The sequence below is a fragment of the Taudactylus pleione genome, unplaced genomic scaffold (genome assembly GCF_031769625.1).
Source record: "Taudactylus pleione unplaced genomic scaffold, aTauple2 ptg000110l, whole genome shotgun sequence".
Lineage (NCBI taxonomy): Eukaryota > Metazoa > Chordata > Amphibia > Anura > Myobatrachidae > Taudactylus > Taudactylus pleione.
In genome coordinates this window covers 8,916-31,500 of record NW_028284512.1, presented here as the reverse complement: position 1 = coordinate 31,500, position 22,585 = coordinate 8,916, and the positions used below count along the sequence as shown (strand labels likewise).

General features: G+C 42.2%; 1 protein-coding gene across 1 annotated transcript in view; it reads right to left on the bottom strand.

The window, feature by feature from the left end:
* The window catches only part of NEK6 (NIMA related kinase 6), a 91,288-nt gene extending 83,811 nt beyond the window's left edge, over window positions 1-7,477 (bottom strand). Inside the window, exon 1 of the mRNA XM_088471087.1 lies at window positions 7,373-7,477. The gene's annotated coding sequence lies outside the window, so the exon portion shown is untranslated. The remainder of the gene's footprint in view (window positions 1-7,372) is intronic.
* Between the last annotated feature and the right edge of the window lie 15,108 nt (window positions 7,478-22,585).

The following is a 22,585-nucleotide window of genomic DNA, read 5'->3' as shown; positions in this document are numbered from 1 at the left end:
TCTAGAACAGGATATGCACAGTATGAAGATACAGGTTGCAGCAATCGATCTGGCATCCTTAAGTCATCAACATAAGTTTACTTGCACGCTTCAGTTGGCAAAAGCTGGTATAGATATTTGTGTTCTGTTAAACTGGTTTCTCAACATTCTTATCAAGATAAAACAATAAGGGTGTCCTGTAGGGCTTTCCCTATGTAAGCAAAAATTATCTGACTGAAGCCTGACAGACTAGTATATGGTAAAGATATCACTTGTTCGGAGAAACTGCTATCAAGAAAAACAATATCTACAGATAATGCTGGGCTGAGATTTGTCTTACATCCATTTGTGATGCCTACACTTGGGAGCTCATGTACATGGATAAGCAAACAGTATACAAATATACATAGGATAACTAAAATACAACCAAAGGCAAGGCAATGGGAGTATGATGAAGTAGATGATTGGGTGACCCACAGCGGCTAGTGAAGCTATCATTGGTCAGTTGGGGGATCTCAAAACAGCAAATGAGCCTTGGCGAACAGGAAGATTCAGAGTTCGACAGTTGGGAAAATGGTGTCAGGGATTGTGCCAGGAGAAAAGAACAAGTGATGAGGGCCCTGTCCTTAAGGGTTTAAGGGGTCTATTTACGAAACAGTGTTAGGAGACAAAGTGAAAAGTGATAAGGTGCCAGCCAATCAGCTCCCAACTGTCATTTCTCAAACACAGCCTGTGACATGGCAGTTAGGAGCGGATTGGCTGGTACCTTATCTCATTTCACTGTGTCTCCTAACACTGTTTAGTAAATAGACCCCTAAGAGTCTTCAAGGGAGTGGCGTAACAAGGATGGGGAACTAGGAGAGAGGAGAAGTGGATGGTGAGAGGAGCAGACTAGTGAGTTACTGTATGAGGGCTGAGGCTTTTATTGAGAGGTGAGTCTTAAGGGCCCATTTAAAAGTGTGGAGACTAGCAGACACTATGATAGAGGGAGGGAGTTTCCGTGCAGTAGGACAGCATTGCAGAAGTCTTGGTCGCGGGAGTGAGGGGAGGTAACAAGGGTGGGTGGGAGATGGCGATCCGTGGAGGAGCAGAGCAGGCAGGATGAAGTATGGATAGAGAGGAGTTTGGAGATATAGGCCGTATTCAATTAGAAGCGAAAAGCTGAGATCCGCGAAAAAGTATCGCAGATTGCGACTTTTCGGCAGGCGGAAAGTTATCTCCGTATTCAATTCCATCTGCTTTTCGCGTACACGGAAACGCAATGCAATGTAATAGGCGAAAAAGATTCGCCTCTGAATAGCAGGAGAAAAGAAGTGTAACATTTTTATTTTGGGGTGCAAAGGTGGGGAAACCACTCAAAAAATCCCAAAAAAGTAAGGGACACCCCAAAAAGTTGTTTGGGGGCACAAATATAAAAAGTAGCGAAATAGACTTTTAGGGGGTCTGCAAGTATTGGTGAGATGTTTTTTGGTTTGCAGGTGTTTGCTTAAGGTGCATTTTTTATAACTTCACTTTAGCGACTTTTAAATATGCTACCACCCATTTTCAAGTACCCCAAATATGCCAGGACTACTTATTTTACCCCCCAAAAAAACAGCTTAATACTATTCTTCACCACTTGTGCAAGGATGCTATTTAGAGACAATTGTACCAACTTAAGTACCCCAAACTGTTTAATTAGGGCTAATCCTGGCACTACTACATTCTTCCCCAATGTTTCTGCATCTTTTTGGGAGGATCAGGCTGATTTCCCCGATTCTGACACCACTTTCCGCCTGTTCTGACTTCGCATGTCTCCATTTTCGCGTCTTTTGGAATTGAATAGGGAAATTATGGGTACACGCGCGCGATAACTTTCCGTGGCTAAAATACGCGATGCAGGCGAAAAGTCCGGCAGGCGAAACTTTATTGCATACGCAAAACTAATTGAATATGGGCCATAGGAGGGAATGGAGCAATTGAAGGCTTTATATCTGGAGGTAAGGAGTTGTACTGTGTTCTGTGGTGAGTGGGCAGCCAGTGAAACAGTTTGCAGAGAGGGGGCCAAATCAAGATGTAAGTAAAACAGTCAAATTAAAAAAAATCACAATTATGGAGCATACACACGGTCAGATTTGTCAGATGAACGATTTGAACAATTTGAACGATATAAACGATTTGATGAACGATTTGACCAACGATTTGAACTATGAACGATTTTTGACTGCATTAAAATTAATGGAATCGTCCAAATCTGACGGCAAACCCATCAGATGTCAGATATTGTTATCTGACCATCGGGAACGAGCATCGTTCATCATTCAGACATGTCAGATATGTCAGATTTTCCTTCAGATATGAACGATTCTTTAAATCGTTATCCTTCAGATCTGAAGAAAAATCTGACCGTGTGTATGCACCATTATAGTCGCAGTCATGGACATTATTTTCCAAAATAAAATGAGTGGGCTGAGAATTCTAGGTCTTTTGAGGCCCGTCATAAATACTGTACTGAATGAAGGAAAATGTAATTTTTACTTCTCACATGGTATCGTCATGGCAAAGTCTACATGAGAAACCAAGCACATAGGTATGCTGTCGGGAAGCGACCTAATCCCGACAGCCGGCTTCCCGACTGCTTAATCCCAGTGAGGGTTAAACCTAGATGCCTGTCATTTTACCGATGCTTGGAGACCGGCATCCCGATCCAAGGGATGCCGGGCGCGGACAGCCGTGGGGGGAGGGTGGGTTAGGGTACCACAGGGGGGGGGGGACGACTTAGGTTTAGGTGGCGGGGAAGGGGGGCTAGGTTTGGCTGCCTGCCATCATAGGGGGAAGATTCAATTGTTTTTTGGGCGTCCGGCGAGCTGTTCAATTGTTGCTCTAATCGGGACCAAGTGCCAATTATTTCTGCTCGCACCATCCTGAGGGCCGTTTGGGCACTAACACTGCCGTTTCAGCAGCGCGCCCAATTGTCTAGGCCTAAAACTGCTAAACCTGGTGCATTTGGGTGCGACAAACACGATAAGTATTGGGCAACCATGGCATTCGTACCCGCCAGCAGGACAACTGAATAGCTCTGTAGAGAAAAGAAAGGGCGCAATCTGTAATTAGCAAAGCTCCTGATGGTTGCCTAAGTCCTATCACCTCAGGAAATTAGATATGAAGGGAGGGTGGACAACTACAATGGCGCTGAGCAATAGCGCTATTGTGGTTGTCCACCCTTCCTTCTTATCCAATTGAACAGCTCCGTCAGACTCCCATTACTTTTTGACACACAAATAAAATTTAATTCCCCCCATAAAGTTTGGATGCCAAGAATCTTAGCTTTGTATATGTATTTTTCATTCAGATTACCTGCCCATTAATCTCAAATGACAATACATACCCATTGTTGCATTTTTTAAATAAAGCATGTAAGTAGCAAATTCTAGATCACAAGAGCATATAAACAAGAGGAAAAAAGGATATCCATGATCATGAACCCATTTACATTATTATGCTATACCCATATGGATAAAAGACAAGTGAAAGTAGTCACTTTTATTTAATTTTTAAGTTTGTCTAATTTTGTTTCTTATCTTTATAGTCTAAGACAGGAGGAAATTAGTCATTATTTACACATAGGTATTGGAACAGCAGTACCAGCCCAAGAATGCTGCTTTATCTGAGTCATGCCCACTAAAATCTGTGGTTTGTAAGTACAGGTAGAGTTAGTCACTAGTATTTGAGGAATTTAGTGTCTTGGGTGCTTTTAGAAGTGTTTTGCCAAAGTCAAGTAATTTATTCAGCAGTCTGACACGTTGATTGTTTGTATTTAGTCATTAGACAGGTCTAGACCACTTGCACAGTGCAAAACAACTTAATAAAAGTCTCAATTAATGCAAGAGGGGGAGAAAGTGCAGATGAAAAGTCAGGAGATGAGGAATGAGGGGAAGAAAGAGTATGGAGGAGCAAAGGAGGTGAGGAGCAAAGGAGGGCGAGGGTGAGGAGCAAAGCAGGGCGAGGGTGAGGAGCAAAGGAGAGCGAGGTGCAAAGGAGGCGAGGGTGAGGAGCAAAGGAGGCGAGGGTGAGGAGCAAAGGAGGCGAGGGTGAAGAGCAAAGGAGGCGAGGGTGAAGAGCAAAGGAGGCGAGGGTGAAGAGCAAAGGAGGTGAGGGTGAAGAGCAAAGGAGGCGAGGGTGAAGAGCAAAGGAGGCGAGGGTGAAGAGCAAAGGAGGCGAGGGTGAATAGCAAAGGAGGCGAGGGTGAATAGCAAAGGAGGCGAGGGTGAGGAGCAAAGGAAACAAGGGTGAGGAGCAAAGGAGGCGAGGGTGAGGAGAGAAGGAGGCGAGGAGTGAAGGAGGCGAGGGGGAGGAAAGAACGGAGGAGAGGAGAGCAGGGCAGAGTAATATCCCCAGTGAGCTCAATCACTTTTGTGGAAGGAGAGGAAAATGTCTCCTTCATGCTCTCGTTGGGGAGGGGGCATGTAGGACATTATGGGGAAGGAGGACACGCACTCAAATCATCTACAGAAAGACATGATCTGCCTGACAAAAAACGCAATACTGTAATTCAACTATAAACCCATCATTGTCATAGATTTACTAGCTATAGTCTGGGAACATAAGTGCCAGGCCACATATTCTGTTTCGGCAACTGCCAGGTCCTTGTGTATCAGCTTGCACGTATATCTGGTTCCCTTTTTTGCTTAAATACCCAAAATGCTTGATCCTTGACATAAAGCAAACAACCCCTCACATTAGCAGTTTCCATGTTCCAATTAAATAATGCTGGGTGCTGGGTTTAGTGGGAGTAAATGGGGTATTAACCAAGACAAGCACTTTTCACACATATATCAGTGGTCAACAGTAAACAGAAATAGCCACAGGAGTCAACATGTAAAGTGTTTGGAAATACTCCCCCCTCCCCCTCCCTCCATTCCTGTGACTGAAAATGCCATGCATAGAAATATGTATCCACGGAGATGGCTCATATAGATGCAGCTGACTGCTAATAACAGAATGGAATGGGCAACAAATGTCCTCAAAGTGGCAAGTTTAAGTGCAAGGCCCCAAGTTAGTGAGTGGCAAGATCTATCAGCATCTTAAATCTGCACATTAAGCTTGGCACCAGGTAAGGTTCCCTCGAGAGCTTGCCCTGCTATTTGCTAAAACTGAACACTGTTGTGCAGGTATATACACGGTGCTCCAGTTTAATAAACCACAGGTTCTCAAACTCGGTCCTCAGGACCCCAAACAGTTTTCCAGGTCTCCTCACAGAAATCACAAGGGAAACAATTAGCTCCACCTGTGGATCTTTTAAAATGTCTCTCTGTGTAATGAATACACATGTGCATCTGCTGGGTGACCAGAATTTGATTGACAGCATGCCAGGGCGAATTGCGGAGGTCTGGAAAAAGAAGGGTCAACACTGCAAATATTGACTCTTTGCATAAACTTAATGTAATTGTCAATAAAAGCCTTTGACACTTATGAAATACTTGTAATTTTACTTCAGTATACCATAGTAACATCTGACAAAAAGGTCTAAAAACACTAAAGCAGCAAACTTGGTGAAAACCAATACTTGTGTCATTCTCAAAACTTTTGGCCATGGCTGTACACCTTTTTAGATGACTGTTAATCTACTGACATAAAACCTAAAGTGTTAAATAGTAACTACTGTCTAATGTACGAACTTCCAAGAACATTAACAAGTTTCTAAAACCATGGGACTTAGGCCCTCATTCAGAGCCGCTCGCTATTTGCGGTCGTTCGTTTTCTAAAAAGGGGTGGCTATTCAAATGAACCTGTTCGCACTTTGCGGTCTGTTCACGCCTCTAAGTCTGAACGAGCGAGCAAAACATGCGAACGTAAATTTGAAAAATACGCCCCCTGGCCGCTCGCACCATACGTCATGTCTGCTATTTATTAGATTAATCGAGTACATCGACCAGCGTATGAATTGCTCGCTATTCTTGGGGTTGGTTTTTTCAACCACTATTTTGCGAGCAGTTCTGAGTTAAAAAAAACCAAGTGACGTGGTCAATGACGCTGCTGGATTAATTATGCACTCCCTTAAAACGCCCGTTTTGACCTTTAAGCACGCCTGCGATCGGATTTCCACTCCCCGTTTTCAAGCCCCTTCCCCTGTTACCACCCACATACGCCTCATTCTGTCACTCAAATTAGCAGGCATTCGCTATTTTGCGAGCACATGAATTTCAACCGCACTGACTGGTTCGCGCATGCGTATAACGATCCGTACGCATGCGCAGTTGGGCAAACATCGCTCGGAGCGAACGAGCTGCCGCTTACGAGTGGCTCTGAATCAGGCCCTTAGTTTTTTTTTCCTTAGGTTTACAACCATTACATGTCAAGCACTGATCTGATATTTAGTTTCAGAGGAAAATACCAACCACGAGATCAAGATGGTATGACAAGGATTCAAGATCTTCTATATCAACAATCAGCACAATGAGATAGACAAACACAGATGCACTTTGAGAAAGTATTTCTTCATACACTTAGAAAATAACACATGTGGACCATGTTAATGTGCAGCACCTATGAAAAACATAGTTGCAGGACTGACAGCTTGATCTGATGTACACACGAACTGGTCAATTATAAACATCATCTACAGTATAATGGGCAAAGCAGGGGCGTCACCACATCAGGAGAGAAAGTTGCAGCACAGCACACCTTAACATTCGTCATGAATGAAAATGTAAATAAATATTACAACACGTTCCCTGTGACCGGAAGATAGTTCATGCAAAACTTCCTGTACTTGGTGAAAAGAGATCTCCCCTGTATTACATTGAGTAGCATCCAGCTGACACCTTGGGGACAGCATGTCCTGCTCAGATGTGTCAGACAAACTATTCTAGGCTGTTTGGCTGCAACATTCCAGCCATTAGCCAAAGCAGTACACATTGCTGCCAGCAGGTTTTCACATAGCTAAAATATGGTAAGAATTGGTGACTAGTTTAATGAATAAAAAATGATGCCTTAGACCCATACTTTGGGGGAGATGGAACCAAGCCTTGGAGAGTGATAAAGTACCAACCAATCAGCTCCTAACTGCAATGTTACAGGCTGTGTTTGAAAAATGACAGTTAGGAGCTGATTGGTTGGTAGTTTCTCTCTTATCTCTATCCAAGGCTTAGTACATCTGCCTTAGTTTAGTATTCACTAAATAATGCACTCATACTTTTTTTGCTTTACGAGTTTATCATTTAGAAATAAAGTTTCAACTTAAAAAAAAAAAATCAGACATGAACATAAGAACACTCGGCCTAAACACTTGAATAAACTTAGATTTAATTCAACACATCCCTAAGAAACAATAAAACGCAGCCTTTCCTCAATGAGCATAAGGTCCTTATTTTCTTGCATGTACTGAGTAGAACCTAGTATGTGTATTTCTTACCTGTTGCAAAACTCTAGACACTGTATTCGTCAATGCAAAACTTCCTGTGTGTCACAACCCAGTTTTTTCCCATAATCTAGGCTCTGCTGTGGGATCCTGCCTCTAGCCACAGCATCCACAGAGTGCCCGATTGTGGCCGCATGTCCCTCAACAGGCTCAGACAGACACGTGATACTACATTTCTTACATGTAATTAATTCCCAAAGTAAACATGACACACAGCGTGTAATATCTCCTCCTTTATGAACTGGAGCTAGAACACACAGATACAAACAGCAGGACTCCCTGCTCTGTGCCCAACTCAGCCTGTGAGAGATGTCTGCTCACTACCTACAGGCAAAACACCTTTTATACAGACTGCACACGAGTAAAGGTGCGTACACACTAGGCGATTAGGAAAGACAGTACGATTACGACATCGTGATCGTACAGTCGTTCCTGATCCCCTGTAGTGCCTACACTGAACGATGTGTCGCTCAGTGTAGGCACCCTCCATCATTCCTGTACATGGCCAATCTGTTCAGGCGATGATAGATATCGGAAACCACCAGCTGGAGCGCGCATCGCTGGTCGTTTCCCACATTACAGTGCACGATTACTGAGTGATTGCACGATTACGATGTCGTAATCGTGCAATCGCTCAGTAAAATCGTCAAGTGTGTACGCATCTTAAGGTCCACGGCAGATGTCCTAAAATAGAACGTTTTAATTGAAGATCTCGCCCATTACAGAGATCCTACGCATAAAACTAAAATAGATGTTCACAAAAACACGTGAAGATCCATAAATGAAGACTTCACTTAGCAAAAGTTTTTATAAGTTCTAATTCATTAGATAGTAGTAGTCTGAAAGGTCAGGCTATTAAGTTTATATATCTATACATGCATTCTAATAAGTGGGACAGACGGCTTAAAAAAACATTACATGCCTACAACAAAAAAAAGATGCATAATTAATATAGGTTTCAGCAATTTGTGTGTCATCTACACTAATATTATACAAGCGCAAAAACTACTAAACCGATTTTCAGGAAAACTGCACTTAGGGCCAGATTCATTGCCGATCGCAACTGCGATTACGCATGCAATCGGCCAATTGTTGCATTCTGCGCATGCATCGCAGTGTGCGTGCGTGAGCCGGCCACTGTGATTGGGACTGCCATCGCAGTAACCACGCAGACCCATCGCAGAGTGATTAACAGGAAGTGCCGTTTGTGGGAGGTGACGGGGAAGGTGGTCAGAGAAACGCAGGTGTGCCTGGGTGTTTGAACACTGTTGCATGGCCGAGCATAAATTATCCACTGCGATGCCGTACGCAGCATAAGTACTCATAGCGTGTGATGAGGTTAGCAATTCCTGAGTAAGGTCAGAGCTTGTGCAAGTGTGCGTGACGCTGCGATGGTACTCGATAGTAACGATGATTTTGCAGTCTTGCTAAACATTACGGATGTGTGTAAGGTAAAGTGGGCGTCCTTATGTTGTGCTGCGGCGGCATAGCAATCGCAATGGATTAGCGTACTATCGACGTGAGACTGTGTGAGTTATCGCTATTGCAATCGCAGTTGCGATCCATAATGAATCAGGCCCTTTGTTTCATCTCGATCCGTCAACTTAAAGCTGAGCAATAACAAAAACAAAATGTACTGACATCATCAATGCAAGAGATAGGTGCGGAGCCATGCGCGTGGCCAGTAATGGGTGGGGGAAGAGGTGCTTTGGCCTGCGCTCACATGAATAGGATAGGCTACATAGCAGTCTGGGCACAGCGCACACAGTGACATTGGTGTGAGTGGTTGGTGAGGGCTCTGCTGCCACCAGTCTGTATGGCGATGCTGATCAAGTGGGCCCTCCCATGTCAGGGCCTCTATGCAGAGTAATATAACTATAACACCTCAAATAAAAATAAAAACTTTATGAGACAGAGTGAAAAGTGATAAGTAAGTGATAAGGTGCCAGCCAATCAGTTCCCAACTGTCATTTTTCAAACACAGCCTGTGAGATGACAGTTGGGAGCCGATTGGCTGGTACCTTATCACAGACATGACTTTTCACTCTGTCTCATAACACTGCTTAGTAAATAGACCCCTACGTGTGTTTTTAGGCAATACTTTTTCCATGCGTGCTCCCGTTTATCTCCGTATTAAGTTCCAAAATATGTATAAAGGCAAACAGGCGAAATCGGCGGCAAGTGAAATTGGCGAAAAGTCCCAAGATTTTGGGAAAATCAGTATGTACCCCAGAAAAAGCTGCACTAACATTAGAAATCAATATAGAAGTGCCCTAATATCCCTAATAAAAGTGTTTTGTGTTCTTAAAGTGTCAGAATTGGCTGTTATATGCTGAAAAATTATAGAAAGCTATTTCTTTTGGGAAAAATAAGTACTGAGGTCAAATTTGGGGTACATGAAAATGGGTACTAGCATATTTCGATGTCTCTAAAGTGAAGATTTAAAAAATCTCAAAAATACACCTGCTGCAGCCTCGTGCAATCCCAAAAACACCTGTCCCATCCATATAGCCCCCTAAAGTACCAGGCCCCCACTTTTTATAACATTTTCCAACACTTTTTTCATTTTCACCCCAGAAATTTAATTTTTGGTGTCTTCTCAAAAAAATGTTTTATGTCTTTTGGACTGATTAGTCATTAGGGAGGGTGTCCAAAGGGTTCTGGACCAAATCCCCACATTTGCACCTCAAAATAGTGATCATGCACTTCCAATTCACTTGCCTATACATAGAGAAAGCTTTTCCTGTAATTAAATATGAAGATAAGTTGAAAACAGGCGAAAAGTCCAAATCGGCAAAAACTTCTCCAAACGGCACTTTTCGCAACTAATTGAATGCGGCCCTTAAGAGTCTAAAGGGGAGGGGGGTCAGACAGACTGGGGTGACACAGAGTAGGGAGACAGTGAGCAGGGAACGTGGGGCAGTGGGCTAGAGCTGGAGCTTTAATGAAGAAGTGGGTCTTGAGAGCCAGTTTGAAATTTTGTAGCGAGGTAGAGAGTCTGATAGGGAGAGAGTTCCAGAGGTAGGAAGCAGTACAGGCAAAAAAGGCAAGAGTGGGAGAAAGAGGCGGCATTCATATGAGGAGCGAAATGGGCGGGCTGGAGCATGAACGGAGATGAGGTCAGAGATATAAATAAGAGAGGATTGGGTGAGAGTATTGTAAGTTAGTGGGAGAAGTTTGAACTGGGTTCTGAAGGGTAAGCTGAACCAGTGTAGGGCTTGTAGAAGAGGGGAGTTAGATGTGGTGCGTTTGAAGAGGAAGATGAGCCGGGCAGCAGCAGAGGACAGATTGTAGTGGTGACAGCTGGGAGTCAGGGAGGCCAGATAAGAGGAGGTTGCAGTAGTCCAGTCGGGAGATGATCAGTGATTGGATGAGGGTCTTAGTTGGCTCCAGGGTGAGAAAAGGTATAATCCTGGAGATATTTTTGAGTTGGAAACGGCAGGACTGTGAGAGGTGCTGGATGTGTGGTTTGAAGCAGGTGTGATAAAAGAAACCCATTACTGCAGTATGGATTTAATTACATTAATTAAAACATAATAGAGGGATATGTATTAAATCTTTGAGATAGAGAAAGTGAAGAAGTTGCCCAGAGAGACCAGAAATCTGTGAAACTGCCAGCACTCATCTCTAGATGGATTTATGAGAACTCTAGGTCATAAAGGGTCGGCATGTATTATGACTGGATGGAACAAGATATGAAGAATATCTACTAAAGGGAAGCATTTAGGGCTTTATAAAATGGATTTCCCCCTTGCACACAACAGTCAGAGTGACGTGAGCCGAACATCACGGAGCATAAAGCGTGACCACCTGAGAGTGAGGCGGAACACGGACACTTCAATAGGAAAGGATCCAGAAAAACTATATATTATGTAAACTCTGTCATTTCAGGAATGAGCTTGAACAAGAATATACAGATGTCCTCATACACTATTGCCACAGTAGCGCTTCTCTGCGCACCAGGTCACATGCAACTTTGCTTGCGCCAACCATGTTTTTTGCTTAAATGTGCGTCTTAGTTGCAACACGGTGAGACGAAACCAATTTCCGAGACTGCACTGATTAATTTGATATGTGACACTTGTAAATGTGTGTTCCGTTGTACAGATTCACACTCAGTTGCACACAGATATACAATACAACATACATATCAAATTAATCAGTTCAGTCTCGTGAATCGCTTTTGTTGCATCGCATTGCAATTAAGTCGCACATTCGAGACTTCTGATATGTTGCAGAGGTGCAATATAATAATACACAAAGGAAATATTCAGGGGCAGATGATCTATTTTGTGGGCCACAGACTGGAACAGGATACACACATATTGGGTGGGACACTGCCGTCAAACTGTATATTTCTAGTAGTTAAATTGCATGACTATTTTTTTTTCTAAACAAAAATTTCCCACATTTCAAACGAAAACATGGTGTATATTTTAGACCTCTTGTGCTCCACAATGTAAGCATCCAACACACATTGGATGTGTGACCCAGATGTTCATGAATTAATTCACAGAGAATCTTTTACAGGGGAGGAACTTTCAGCCTAAACTTGCAGTATTATATCCAGAGATTACAGCGGGGTTTGCTCAATTTTGCATGCTTGGAGCAAACCACAAAATGTATACAATTGTATGAAATGTCTGACATTTGTTGATTAAACAAAGCAGACCTAGTAAACGGTTTTCCACCTGTTAGCTTCTGGGAAAATGCATCCTAAGAGCATACGGCTTTGCGTGGCAGCAGAGGTCAGTGTAATCCTGACTCACTAACCATAATAAAGGAGCTTGGATATAGGCGTCACATTCATTACAGACATTGTGCTGTAAGGACATTCTGATTTTCTGAAAAACCTTTTATTTATTACTTCATTTGAGGAGGAGGGGGGCGGGGGCTGTTAATATACAATAGAGTTTCCTGTTACACCCATTTCATATTGCTTTTTCCCGCACAAGCAAATCCTCACTTCCAGTGTTGGAAATTTCCCCATTGTATCAACACTTCTACTGTAGATAATCACCACTTGACACCTGCAAAGTGTTTGTGCTGTCTCATACACAAGGGCGTTAATATCAGCTGTTCAACATACATATTTAAATGAAGGCAACAGTCTGCATGAGTTTCTCCTCAATTTTGCAGATGTCATGAGTGTTAACGCTTGATCATAGAACGCTATGCTGCATTGAGGCTCCGAGAACGCGCTTTGAATGCACTAATTAAGCTGAGGACAAAAGTACAAGGTTTTTACTTCGCTCCTAATAGGCATTTTTGGTTTTAATGCCTGTGTGTATGACTCTGCAAAATAGATGCACAAAGTAAATAGTGACATTTTGCTACTTATAGTCTTCTATTACAATTTTTATTCAGAATGAACAAGGGTACTATGGGGTGAGGGGGATCTAAAGGGTAACTGCACACTTAGTGCCGATGTTGCATTGTTTCCACTGGAAGGCTGCTCACGTACATGGGCACCTGAACATAATGCAAAATGGAAGCGGGGCAAAAAGAAAAAAGGTAATTTTATTAGAAAGCGGCAGCTGTAGAGGAAAGCACCATAGGTTGGTGCACTTGAAGGCAAATGACTCCTAAAGGTGCAATGGGGACAGAATATATTTAATAAACAAGTAAACCTATCAAATGCATTCTAATTACCACTAACCTGCGCCTTGTCTCTGGAAATCACTTCCTCTCACTGCCGCCTGCAATACTTCTCCCCTGCCACAACCCACGTATGGAATTCCATACCATGTCTGATCAGACTCTCCCCCAGCCTTCATATCTTTAAACACTCACTGAAAACCCATCTGTTTATTAGAGGTTCTAATACTCCCAACTGTACGATCCACAATAATGCCCCCATCACAGCTGTCCCGATCTCCAAGAGGAGCTGCCCTCGCTCCTCTTGTTTCAGTTGTGCCCTCTTAGAACATAAACAATGCCATATGCATTGCTCTCCCTATACCTTTGTTTCCATGTTTGCATTAATTTACCCTAATATGCATCTGGTACATCTAGTTATTTTCTATTATTCAGCATACAATTCCATCAATAGTTTGTGCTTTATAACATGAGAAAACATATAAATTATAAGAAAACTACAGACACTCCCACATGAACTCCTACATATTATACATGTGTGCTTATAGTCCTCTTTATATGAGGTTTATAATTAACGTTTGAAAAATGTATATAGAAAATAAATTCATAGCATCATTGTGATCATCACCACTTGGACACTGCTCACACTGCTTACTGAGAAATAATCGAAGGGGCCCCTCCTTAAGGAGCCCATCCACTAGACGTAAAGTTGAGCAATTGAACGATAACGATCATTCAATCGTTTGCAAAAATGTCTAAAACTACGAGCAATGCGCGTGCCTGCTGGTCGTTTAGACATCTATCATCGTGCAAACATGCTGGAAAACCTGTCGATAACGTCAGTTTGAGTATGTTTGCAGATGATTGATGAACCTGCACTGCACGACTGCTCGTTCAGTGCAGGCTCATCACAGACTGACAAACGACTGCACGATTACAATGTTGTTATCATGCAGTCGTTTTCATGTCTGCTAGTGGATGGGCACCTTTACCCTCTGCATGTGCTCATAGCAGCAGCTTGTTCTTGTGTGCAACTAGTTTCTGTAAGTTCCAGGTAGCACAGGTAGGGGGCACTGTGTTGGTTACACAGGGGTCTATTTACTAAGCCTTGGATGAAGATAAAGAGGGTTTGAGATGAAGTACCAGCCAACCAGCTTCTAACTGTCATTTTTCAAACACAGCCTGGGGCATGACAGTTAGGAGCTGATTAGTTGGTACTTTATCTCCATCCAAGGCTTAGTAAATAGACCCCACAGAATTAGAATAACCTTTAAACCTTGTTGCAATGCTAACACAAATGTTTTATTGTTGTATTCTGATACACTTGTGCTCTAAATGAATACTTATGTGATGAAATCATTAAACAGCAATTGTAAGAAATTACATTAGTCCCTATAATAATAGTGTAGCAACTCAGAAAGACCGGTGTGCTGTAATCTGACCACCTTGCCAAGCAGTTGTAAACGCCAAGCACACAGACGCCTCAATGTACTGTAGAGTCAACAGTGACTGCTGAGAAATAATCGCCTACAACTACTTTATACTTTTCTTGTCACACTGATTAATCAATGAATGCTAAATAAATCCGCCAAGGAAACCCAGACTAATATTTACATCCAGAAGCGAATATTTGCTGAAGAATGCCATTTTGATTTTTCATTTCCCTCCTTTACAGCTATTTACTATTCCAGCTTCACACAGTTTACAACTCATATCTGGTATACAGGAAATATTCAGATAAGAATTACATTAATTAGTGTATTTTAAGCACCTGGGGGGATAGCCAATATTTAAAACACCTGTACGAGAAGATAAATTCTATAGCGCAGAATGTACGTCAATAGAGTAGCAATGTCCCTAAAAGTTTTGATTTTTTATAAATGTTTTTATTTTTTATTCCATTTTTGCACAAATTCTCCAATGTTGTACCTAGAAACAATTTATTTGCAAGGACAAGAGTAATTAGTCCATGGGCGTTGGAGGCATGTTGCCAATTTCACTAGTTCTAAAACAAAATTGCCTAATGTATAGAGTTTTAGAAGCATCACTTACAGCTAACAAACATATATGCTTAAAAACACAGGGCTCCATTTATCAACGAAGCATAACCCCTTTAACTCTCACTAGGACTTCCTTTACGGATTTAACAAACAGTGGTAATCAGAGATTACCGTTGTTAGTCACAGCACCGCGCTCGCCATCTTTAGATAGCGAGAGCGATGCGGTTCTCATTGCCGGCAATGGAGACCCGGCGGTGCCTTTACGGCTTCAGCGAAGCCTTCCAGGCACTGCTGGGTCCCTGTGTCATGCACACGCGCAGACGGACCGTTGCGCATTTTACAAGACCCCCGTCGTTGGTAGCGTTAGGATTATTATTACTACATTTTATTTATAGGGCACCACAAGTGGTCCGCAGCGCCGTACATACAGTAAAGGGTACACAGAACATTACATTACAATACAGTAACCAAAATATAAACAGAACACAAGCAGCAATTAGCAACACAATTCTCCATACACAATACAGCTCTGAAGGTGAAGGCTGTCATAGAAGTGCTAGAGAAGGCAGCTGTGAGACAGTGGGGAGGAGGACCCTGCTCCTAGGAGCTTACAATCTAGGGGAGAGGGGAGCCCAGCGGAGGACCTCGCCAGAGGGGCAAGTATTGGCAAATACCAGTGGATTTTTCATTTGTATCACAGTGATAGTGTTTACCTTCGTTGATAAATGGGGTCCACAGTTTGCAATGTACAGTATGTTAATGTTGCTCTAAAATAGACCACACCTCCCTCTATGCAAGTGTCAAGGAGCATTGGAAGAAAGGTGCTGAACTATCGCCACTTGTCAGTCACATGTGGCTCTGCAGAAACGTTTTTTTTTTTAAATAGGTAATTCCATATATTGCGCTAATAATCAGAATAGCCGACCCACAGATTGATTTTTCCAGTCGCTATCTGCCCTTGTACAAGGTTACACTGAACATTTAAAAGAGAACAAAATTAGCAGCTCAAATACTATTCCTCTATTGGTTGTACATTCTATTTAAAATTAAAATGCACATTTGGAAATTTCACATAAATAAAATCGCAAGACTCTTAAACCAGCAAGTTTTATTTATCTCAGTGACAACCTGATTTTAGATGAAGCTGCTTCCTAGCTTAGGTCGGTAAAAAGGACTTATAGCTCATTTTCTATAATAATTTCAATTCTTTTTTTTTTTGCCACAAAGAGCTTTTCTGATACTATATTTTTCTGTTCTACTCTGAAAGGACTAGCTGGGGATGAAGTTTGGTTTGCTAGGATGGATGAATGCCCCAGAGTACATGCCTGCAGAGTGAGTCAGCAGACCAGCCTTCCTCTCTCCTGCAATTTAAGCTGTGTGGCATTTCGTATTGGCGAGCCTGTGTGGGCACTCAGGAAGCACACTTATATTCAGCTACTCAAAAACGCTTTGGACTGCAAAACTATGTACTGGACGTAAGGGATATGAAAGACAGTCGGTGCAATGTTAATGTACTTGGATAAATCAGTGCGGTGTCTAACCTAGAGTATACACGAGTCAGTCAATAATGGGAGGAAGGCAGTAACTCTGTTTACAAAATATATATATATATATATATATATATATATATATATATAGTGTAAACTGAACCCAAACTGCGAATATGTTGATTTTAAATGACATGTAAAAAGCATCTTATTCATAGATGCCAAAGGTAATACATATTAATACGACAGTGTGCAATGTCACAGCAATGCAACATTTGTCCCTGGAGTATAGAGTATGCCATGATAAGTGAGTGATACTATGTTGGGCATAATGAGACCAGAGAAAATACAACAGTGAAACCTGTCAGTTCACAATAAAAGTGATTTAAGTGCAAAAAATTCAGTCAATCACCTTTTCTATTTATGGCTGAATTTAATTATCCTCGATATGTTACCGCGTGAGGAAAAGAGTTGTAGCTATCCAATTAAAAGACTTTTTCCTCGCGCAGTAAATCTGTGGCTAACGTGCGTTGACCCATAGATTTCGGGATAAGTACCTGGAGCTGTGGGTTTACCATTCACGGCAGCCGCCAAGGGCAGAAAGCCCAAGTTGACGCCGATTTTTGTTCGACCTTTAGGAGGAGAAGGAGAACAGAAGTCTGCGTTATATGCAGCATGCAGGCTGTAATTGAATAGCCCCGAGCACTGCATTGTGGCTAATCCCAACTTCGAGGACAATGGAATTCAGCCACTAGACCTCTGTCTGCTAAGTGCATAACCTCATTCCGTTTGGTAAAACTAACACACCACCTCACAAGAACTGTGCTCTCACCAAAATAATCATGCATGTAAATCATCAGCTTAACAAAAACCAATGGTTGCTAGATACCACAATACTTCATATTAGTCAATATTCAGATCAATGGTCAAAAACACATTATGTTCCACCATATTGGATCATCTAGGACAAGATAATAAATTTAAATATAATTCAGCTAAAATGTTTTTCTTCCCCAACGTATTTGTCAATGGTTGATTTCTGCTGTACCCAAAGACGAGTAAATTTAAAGTGCTTGTAAAGAGACAAATGTCCAGCACCCCCCCTTCCTAAAAAGGGAACACACTGAAAGTTCGGCTAAACCCCGCAACAATTTTACTAGCCGTGTTTTGCTAGAATTACCGGGAATACCTCATGAAAGGCATTACCACCCACGGTGGACACTGCATTGGCTGACCACGGGTGCTTAATGATCGTGACCAGCGGCGTCTGGCCAGAATTGTCCAAAGTAAAAGACAAGCGACACTGTCGCAAATCACATCCAATGCAGGAAGGTACCAGACGTATATCCAGCAGGTCAGTGCAGCGTTCTTTAGCTTCCATGGTATATGGAAGGAGAAGACTCCCCAGAGTGCCGATGTTAACACTACGACACAAGACATAGTGCCGCACTTGGGCTAGTGATGTCACTAATTGGACTGGTGACATGTGGTGTGCTCAGATGAATCACAGTTCCAGTTCTTTTGTGCTGATGGTAGAGTTCAGGTGTGGCGCAAATCCCATGAGGCAGTGGACCCCAGTTGTTAACAAGGCACCACGCAGGCTAATGGTAGTTCTATAATAGTATGGGGTGTGTTCACATGGCATGGGTTGGGTCCGCTGGTCCACCTGAACACGTCATAGATGTTGTATTGCTGATGACACTTGCAGTTGTTCATGTACCCCCCACAACGATGGAGTATTCCAGCAGGATAATACACTATGTCATTGGTCCCAAGTTGTCCAGAGTTGGTTCGAAGAGCATTCTGGAGAGTTCCAACGAATGGTGTGGCCACCACGTTCGCCCGACATGAACCTAAATGAGCATTTATGGGACGTGGTGGAGAGGTCTAGTTGCACCCAAGATCCTGCACCTACAAATATCAGGGAGCTGCGGGAAGCTATCCAGATGGCATGGGTCAACATCTCTCCACGTTGAGTTGCTGCTCTTTGCCGGGCTAGAGGGGGTCCTACACAATACTAGGCATCGATCCCATAACTTTTAGCACTTCAGTGTAGAGGCAAGATCAGTCCACCCTGACAATGCCACTGGGGATCGGTTGAGGAATTTATGGACAGTAGGGGGTGGGAAGTAATTTTACAGAGGTGGCCTATGGACACAGACACTACCTAGGGTTGTTTTTTTTGTTTTTTTCAATTAAACAGTTAAATGTTTTTTTTTAAATATGCTCTAAACTTGATTTATATATTTTAAAAAGCCAACAACAGTTTTTTGAAGGACAAAAAAATATCTGTTTGATAAATGTTTTTCTCTTTGTGTTTTGAGGAGTTTGCTCCCGTTTGTGATTAAATGATAACCCAACTCTCGAACATTGAATTTAGAAACTTTGTTTTCACTGGGATGCAGCAACCAAACAGCAATTAACGTTAAACTTTCTTGTGCAAGTTAGACAATTATCATCTTGTATTTGTTAGGAACCACAAGGTTTAGTGTTCACTCTAGGATTTTTTTTGGTCAGGGTGCTGAATCCTGAGGAGGGCACATTTTAGCTTCGAAGGGCAAAACTTAGATGCGACACATCGCTAAAGGTGTTATAGTACATTTAATTATCAAAATAAATATATAGAGTCAATGTATAACATTATATGTAATATAATGCCACCAAATCATATAATGCGACACAATAGTGCCCCCAAATCACTATGCCACACAATAGTGGCAATTCTGAAAAAGCTACAATAATTCATGTGCATATGGAGTTTTGTATAAATGTCATGATTTATCTGCGCTATTTTAAAACGTTTGCACAGTTCAGTAAACTATAAATACCCAAAACAGCATAGTAATATACAAATATCGCAATAAATTATGAATAAGCACTATAAATAAAACATACAAACACAAATTTTCAAGGGAGCACTATATTGACAGCCATGTACATCACACACACTACAGTCACTTTAAACATCACACTCCATAACAAAACAAACCCTGCTCCTGGACAATGTACGCCCTGTGTAAGACATATACATGCGCAGTCCTGTCAGCACCCCTGGTCCCCAATATGACAGCTGTACACTAAAAGAGCTGCCATTACTGACCACTAGGACTCATAACTGGCTGGATCATTCCGCAACAATCTCAGAGAGGTCTCCCTGTTGCCATCTGTTCGAGCAGAACTCAGGCTCCCAGCAGTACGGACAAACCTCACCTTCCTCCACTGTTGCCAGGACCCAAGCATTGTACTGTACTGCCGCTGCTCAACCTGCCACCATTACCGCAAGGATGTAACCACCATGCAGGTCACCCCATTGTGCCAGCTGCTCCAATCCCTGCTACATGCTTACTGCCTGCCTGTACCTCAAGGACCCCTCCACCCACTCTGACATCTCCGGAGTGAGGGAGTCCACACATTGCGGAGACGTGCCACAGAACTAACACTTAACTGGATGCAAAATAGCGAAAGATGAATGGTGGGAAGAGGACTGGAAGCTCAGCCCCCCTGTATTTCCCTGTGTACAGTGGGCAGTGTTGGAAAAACGTCCTCCAATTAACTTCCAATGCCGGCTCTCGTCTGACTCTGCAGCTTGGCATGGCGCTCCAAATAAGGGACAGGGTGCATGTCTACATTCAAAAACCTGACATAGCACTGTGCCCTGCTAAAAGAAGCTAGCATGAACACTACAAGGTGTATGCAATGCCAAACAGGAGGTAACATACACTACTAATGAGCCACAATATTATGACTACTCACATATGAAGCAAATGACGTTGACAATCTTGTAACAACAGCCCAAGCCAAGGTCAGGAATATATTAGACAGTAAGCTGACTGTAAGGTACTCGTAGTCGAATTGTTGAATACATAGAAGATGGGCATTGTGTAAAGACATGAGCAACTTGGATAAGGACTGAATCATTATAACCAGATGACTGGTATTCGGAGATGGCAAGTATTGTGAGGGTGCACAAGGCCAGCCATGTTAAGTGCCTATCAACAGTGTTCCATGAACCGCTGACAGGGTGTTGGGTGGCCAAGACTCATGAAGGCGAGAGGTCAATGAATGCTATCCCATCCTGTACGAACCAAAAGAGCTACTGAGGCAAAAATAGCCTCTACAACGGGCATACCATCGAGACTGGACCTTAAATAGATGAAAGAAAGTTGTCTGGTCAGATGAACAAATGTTGCATTGTTGGACAACAACAAGGCAGTGGAGGGAACATTATGCTTTGGGCAATGTTCTGCTGGAAAACCCTGGGACTGGTCATTCATGTGGACACTAATTTGATGCACACCACATACCTAATATATCACTGCAGACAGGTACATACTGTCAAGGCTACGGTATTCTTCAATAGAAATATATATGTTCCTCTGTAAATTAATCTATACGATAGATCAGTGGTTCTCAAACTCGGTCCTCAGGACCCCACAGTGTTCACATTTTGCAGGTCACCCAGTAGGTGCACAGGTGTATTCATTACTCACTGACACATTTTAAAAGATATACAGGTGCAGCTAACTATTTCACTAGTAATTATGTGAGGAGACCTGCAAAACATGCACTGTTTGGGGTCCTGAGGACCGAGTTTGAGAACCTGTGCGATAGATGATTGTAGCGTTTCAAAATATTTAGCAATCGAACATGAGGGAAATGACAGTTCTCTGAGGGTTGTGGGTCTTGAACACAAACCCCCAACCATTAGGAAGGGAGATAGGTTCAGGTCCCTATGCCATCAGGAACTATTCTGGATTTTTCAGATGAACAGCCTATATCCAGATGGTCTGAACGAACAAATAGAATTAAACTCTGCATTCTAGTTCCCGCATATTTAATTCAGTTTCATTTTGTTGTTTTTTCCTCTCTCCCTTTCTACTTGTATATTTCTGCTTTTGATACATATTATAGGAGTTATTGATATTTGGTGTTCTGTGACTCTCTCCAGTATATTCAAGCATCAAATTAACAACCTTATTTATATAATATAACAGTTTCCCCCTCCTATAATCATCTATCACATAGATTAATTTACAGAGGAACATATTTATTTCCGCATGTAATAAGTGTCTAACATTCACATTAAATAAATAGATTCTATTTATGTATATATATTCTAAGTAAACAATAACAATTACATCAGTTGACATGTGTAAAAAAGAATAAATCCCATTTTATAGTTTGTTTATTTAGAAACAAGAAATAAACTCTCCATTGTTTCCAAATAGTTTATCAATATATTTAGTTTTATGATTAGTTTATTGGTGTGAAATATATATGTGCATAGATAATTTGATGAGTTTGGTTTAAAACATTTATATGGATAGTTTATATATTGTGGTATTCCAAATGTAAATATACAATTGACAAGGTTCGTTTTTTAACAAGTGTTTGAGATGAAATAATTATGCTAATCAAATCTGCACAGCTACATATACAGAGACTGTGGCAGTTAGAACTTACACCTTGACAAAGACGCTGGAGAAGCGTTGAAATGCGTAGGTGACTGTCTAGTAATACTCCTCATTGACCTGACACCTGCTGCACCAACCGGATGCCAATTGCTGTACACGCTCACTTTCCAAGATACTTTCTTCTCTGGCATACAAGCCCCTAACAGAACGGATACCAACTGCCGGTTAAGCCGCCTAGGAGAGAACTTCCCTCTTTACAGGTAGAGCCGCTCCACTGGAACTTGGCGCTCCAAGACACTCACCTTTACTGCCCGCTGATTAGGCGCAACCATCTTGGCATTGTGAAAGCCATATACTCAAGGGAGAACGTCGTCTGGAGCTGTGTGCAATCTGCTGCTGTTAGAAAGAGCTGCTACACGGAGATCCAAGCTCTCCACGGGGTGGGTAGAGCTTTTACATCGTGACCACCATGTACCTGGCCACTTAACTTCAATGTCGGCTACTTGGGCTCAATACTAACACTCCAAAACCAGTTATAACGAGGAGGAATAGCCACCTAAAAACTCCTAACCTCAGTAAATTGAACTTCCAAAGCATTAATACCGGACATAACAAAATAATTAGACTGCTGTCTGTTAGAAATCAGATGTGCAGGTCATTACGCTGCAGCTAGAGGATTACTATTTAAATGTGCTACACTGTATACAT